The sequence below is a fragment of the Scyliorhinus canicula genome, chromosome 11 (genome assembly GCF_902713615.1).
Source record: "Scyliorhinus canicula chromosome 11, sScyCan1.1, whole genome shotgun sequence".
Lineage (NCBI taxonomy): Eukaryota > Metazoa > Chordata > Chondrichthyes > Carcharhiniformes > Scyliorhinidae > Scyliorhinus > Scyliorhinus canicula.
This window is the reverse complement of record NC_052156.1, coordinates 123982576-123988575: the sequence shown is the minus strand read 5'-3', so window position 1 is coordinate 123988575 and position 6000 is coordinate 123982576.

The window sequence follows — 6000 nt, the reverse complement described above, 5'->3', positions numbered from 1 at the left end:
TACCCGTAACCCAACAATCCCCCCATTAACCTTACACTACGGGCAATTTAGCATGGCCAATCCACCTAACCCGCACATCTTTGGACTGTGGGAGGAAACCGGAGCACACGGAGGAAACCCACGCACACACGGGGAGGACGTGCAGACTCCACACAAACAGTGACCCAGCCGGGAATCGAACCTGGGACCCTGGAGCTGTGAAGCATTGATGCTAACCACCATGCTACCGTGAGGCCCCTGACACACACACACAGTTGTGTGGCACTGCCCCCGAGCTAAATGGTAAGGCCAGATCCAGCGGTTTAAACGTAATAATTGTCCCAAAGCGTGTCGCAGCAACATTGCAAAGCAAAACATACCGCATGAGGTTATATTAGTTCGGATGGTCAAAGGTTTTGTCAACCTGTCTTGAAGGAGGAAAGCAAGATGGAAAGGTGGGGTAAGGGGGGTGGGGGTGGAGGGGGTTATTCCAGATTGTGGGCCTAGCGAGCTGGAGGTGCAGCCACTGATGACAGAGCGATTAAAATCAGGGGACCCCCCCCCCCCAAAAGAGGCCAGATTTGGAGGAGTGCACATATCTCAGGATATGGGCAGTGTTTACAAAGGTAGCGAGGCTATGGATGGATGAGAATTTTAAAATCAGAGCAATGTAGGGCAACAATCACAGGCCTGTTAGGGGAACAGGGGAATTAGGACACAAACAGCAGAACTATGGATGACCTCTAGTTTACGTAGAGTATAATGAGAATAACAACCAGGGATAGATAGGAATACTGAAGTCGAGAGGTAACCAAGGCATGAAGAGGCTTTGAGCAGCAGATCAGTTTGGCAAAGTTGGGCAATGTTGTGGAAATAGGTCATCTTGGTGCTGGCGGGGGCAGCACGGTGGCACAGTGGTTAGCATTGCTGCCTACGGCGCTGAGGACCCGGGTTCGAATCCCGACTCTGGGTCACTGTCCGTGAGGAGTTTGCACATTCTCCCCGTGTTTGCGTGGGTTTCACCCCCACAACCCAAAAGATGTGCAAGATAGGTGGATTGGCCATGCTAAATTGCCCCTTAATTGGAAAAAATAATTGGCTACTCTAAATTTAAAAAAAAAAAAATCTTGGTGCTGGCGCATATATGTAGTCAGAGATTCATCTCAGTGTTAAGTGTGACACTAAGGTTGTCTTAATCCCAGATTGTTTCCAAGGCAATTGAAGGAGCCCAGTAGCTTGGGGACAGAATTTTGATTGGGGCTGAAAAATGGCTTTAGTCTTGCCAGTATTTAAAGGGAGGAAATTTCTGCTCAAATCCGAGCATCGGGGGAGGGGTTGAAAAGAGCTGATGTTGAGATAGAGCTGGGTTTTGTTAGCATACATCTGATACCTAATATTGTGTTTTTGGATGACATGGCCAAGATGACAAAAATAGGAGGATGCCAAGGATAAATCCTTAGAAAAGGCCAGAAGTAATTGTGCAGAAATAGGAAGAGAAGCAATTGTAAGTGATTCTCTGCCGAAAATTAGATAGAAAGGTTAGATTAGGTAGAAAAGACCAATCCCACACAGCCAAATCAGAATGAAGAGGTGTTGGAAGAAATAATGGCTACAGGCAACTAGAGAAGGACAAGGAGGGAACGTTTACTTTCATCACGGTCACAAATGATGTTACTTGTGACCTTAATATGAGCTGGTGCGGTCCTGTCGTCGAGGCAGAAACCTGATTAGAGCAGTTCAAACATAGGAGTTCTAGAACACATGGAACACATTCAAGGATGTTCCATATAATAAAAGGTAAACTAATGTAGGTGAAGTAACGTATGTTGTTTCATCACTCAAATTGTGTGAGAATTTTAGTAACAATGCAGATGGTTGAAGTGCAGAGGAATATCTAACTCATTTGAGTCACAGTAGCTGTGTTGTACTGTAAACATTGGGATCGAATAACTAATAATTAAATGAATCATGGAAAAATGGGTTGTTTGGTATAGAGTTGAAAATATATCATAGCAAAATATTCAAACAGCAATACTAAAACAATTGTCATGTCTCATAAAATGCATTGCTAAGGCCCAAGATATATTTGTTTTGTAATAACATGAATAAGTATTTGCAATAAACTACCATGTATAAAAATTCTTGTGCGAGTACAGACATTTGCTATACACAAATTTTGCTTCCTTTCATCGTGATTTTTAGTCATTCTTTTTGTCAACATGACATGGAATCTGTCAATGAAATTACCATCACAATCAAATATAATAGGAATTCCTTATGCCAATAGGTTAAAGTGACAGCATTATTCCAAATTGCAGCAATTATGTGGCATTGTAGTTACACTGCATCCTGCACCACCTGCATGATCTGATTTCCAGCATTTTCGTTTTTTTTTCATATTTCCAGCATCCACTTTATTTTGCTTTTGGTTTATGTATTTGTGTTCCTACCTACATGTTTTTACCTTTTATCCTGTTCTGAGATGCTGTATGCTTCCTGCCCTCTCCCCACCTGTCAGCTCTTTATGAAGGTAGCTTTGTGAGAAAACCATTTTCACAATCATTCATTTATCCTTAAATATTTTTGTGATGTCCTCTCATTTCCCAAATCCTATAGATTTGCATTTATGTAATGCTTTTCATGACCATTGGGATCACAAAGCGTTTTACAGCCAACAAAGTACGTTTGAAGTGTAATCACTGACGTTTGAGTACAGAAGCAGGGATGTTTTGCTTCGGTTATGTTTTGGCCTCCTTGCCCGAGGAAGAATGTTCTTGCAATGGAGGGAGTGCAGTGAAGGTTTACCGGACTGATTCCTGGGATAGCAGGACTGGCAAATGAGAAATTGAGTCAGTTAGTATTAAATTCTCTGGGGTATAGAAGAATAAGGAGGAATCTCATAGAAACCTATAAAATTTGAACAGGACTAGACAGGGTAGATGCTGAAAGGATGGTCCTGATGGTGGGGGAGTCCAGAACCAGAGGTAACACTCTTAAGGACATGTGGTAAACAATGATTTGAAAATAAATTTCTTCACCTAGAGAGTGGTGAGCCTGTGAAATTCTCTACCACAGAAAGCAGTTTAGGCCAAAACATTGCATGTTTTCAAGAAAGAGTTAGATGTAGCTCTTGGGGCTTAGGGGATCAAAGGCTATGGGGGGTGGGGGGGGGGGGGGGGGGGACATTGTTACTGAGTTAGATGATTAGCCATAATCATAATGAATGGCAGAGCAGGCTTGAAGGGCCATCGAATGGCCTACTCCACTTATTTTCTGTTTCTATGTCATACAATAAACACAACTGAAGCAGTATACATAAACTCCCCCAAACAGCAATGTGATAATGACCAGATAATCCTTTTTCGTGATGTGGATTGAAACATAAACATGAGCCAGGACACCAAGGATAATTCTCCTGCTCATCTTCAAAATAGTTTAATATGGGATCTTTTGCATCCACCCGAAGAGGCAGACAGGACCTCACCTTAACATCTCAGCTGAAAGATAGTACCTCTGACAGCACAGTACTCCCTGCTTGAATCTGGAACCTGGTGACTTAGAGGCAAGCGCGCAATCAACTGAGCCATAGCTGCACACATGAACACCAGAGGAGAATATTGATTTGTATCCCCTTGTATTAATTTTAAGCCAATCCCAATTTGCGGGTTTTAGAGCTCATATATTTATAATTTAATCTGATGTGAACACTGGGTGCCTATCTTCTCCCTGCAGGATTACTTCCAACTCAATTTAAGACTATACTAGCTCCAAGAAATCAGTTTACAATCATGTAGGTATCAGCTTTGCACCATATTTAGTCACGCATTTTCCTAAGCAAAAAATTGCCTAAAATTTCTCTGAACTGGAAAGTGCATCTTTCTCCAAATTGTATTTTTGGTTAATCAATCTTTACTTCGAGGACCTTGTTTTGGTCTTGTGATATTTTGGACAATACCGGTTATCTGTTCATGGTTTCCTGGATCTTAGACTCAACATTATCTCCACTATCGTGGCTTTTTTCAGCATAAAAAACAATTGTACTAATCTCCAAAGTCTGAATGTTCGCTCAAGTTTGCATTCTGCTGTTGATCCGAGCAGTAAAATTATCTGGCTTGATTCACTTATCAACTCAACTATGCTATAGTCATCCTCAAATTTTCCATCACTGTCCATCCAAGTAGTTCCTGTATTTGGTTCCATAATGGCAGAACTTTTTTTTTAAGCTTACGTTTTGTATCCCTCAACTCCTCAGTTGCTACATTTATTTCTCATTAGTAAAACATCCCTCAACAAACAAACCTCATTGTTTCCACCCCAAATTGCCTCACCTGGTTTGCTTCCCCTTCTTATATTTTACCTTTTTAAAAAAAAACACGTGTTCATTTTGTTGTCGGATGTCCCTTTTAATTTGACATTTTATTAGCACTGCCGCCTCATTGCTCAGAGTTTACCTTTTACCAATTTCAACAACTTGCAAGCAACTGTCATGTCAGTGGGCTGGAAATGGAAACTGTTTCATGACATTACATTTGCATACGAAATTGACCATAATTTAGTGCTAAATTAATCATCTCATTTAAAAGGACCAGGATATAGAGAAATTAGAGCAGAACACTGCTGTTACAGCTGACATGCAAATATTTATTTTGTTACTTATACATAGAAATAATTAGTACAAAAACTAAAATTGCTGACATTCACCTTGATTAACCTTAATTTCATTTTTTTTTTAGGTAAGTGCGCCAGGATCCAAGTACACTTGTAGTCAATCTCAGTAGAATTACAAGTTTTCAGCAATCTCCAATTTGAGACCTATTTTTAGGGACCTAAACACTGAGCAGACCAGGATCAAAGTAAGGTGCAATGTGCATAGATGATTTTTTTGTGCCCACAGGATTTTTTTTTTTTTTAAAACAGAGATGGACCATCGACTAGAAAAGCTGGAAAAGCCCAATGACAAACAATTTGAGTCTTTCCATATGCCATCTCTCGGATAAATGTCAAAGTCCCATGGCACCATTTGGAAGAGCAGGAGAGTTATTCACAGATTCTTGGCCTATTTTTAGCCCTCAACCAACATCACACAACAGATTATTTGCTGATCAACACTATGTATGCTCCGTCCAATCAGAAGTCTTCCATCTCTCCTCCCAAGAAAAACATTTTGAATAGGAGTAACTTCAAATTTATTAATGTTTTCACATTTAGCATTACAAGTAACCCAGAATCTTGCACAGCTACTTTATATATGTTGTCCCTTTGCACAAGGAGATAGATTAGATACATCAAAAACTCTGATGGTTATGGAATCACCTTGTGGATTCTTACCTCCCATAACAACCAGAGATTTAGCCAGGGAGGTAGTCGATTAATGTTAGCCATGGCTCAGTGGTGCCTCAAGAGTCAAACGATTATGGTTTCAAGTCCCACTTGAGCACAAATATCAAGGCTGCTACTCCAACTCCAGTGTAGTACTACTGAGGGAGAGCTGCACTGTTGGAAGTTCCACCATTTGGATGAAATGTTAACCTGTGCCATCTCTCAGATGAATTTCAACGGTCCCATGGCACCATTTGGAAGAGCAGGAGAGTTATTCACAGTATCGTGGCCTATATTTACCCCTCAACCAACATCACCAATCAGATTATCTGTTTAACATATTGCTGTTTGTAGGACCTTGCTATATACAAATACAACATTACAACATGACTATATTTTGTTGACTGTAAAGTAGTTTAGGGCTTAGGTGCTATATTAATGCAAATCTATTTTTAAAGAGTGATGCAGAAGTCATGAAATTCATAGGTTATCACGTGTTCTCTGCTTTGACGACATTTGAAATTTAAGAAAACTTCCAAGATAATGAAATATAGATCTTAAAACAGAATTAATTTAAAATTTTATTAAATATAAAACTTCATAATTGGATATAATCTCATTTTATACAGTATCAATAACAACATCAACTATGAAGCACCAAGATGTACGGCAAATAGTTTGACAGCGTCATCATTTCCCTTC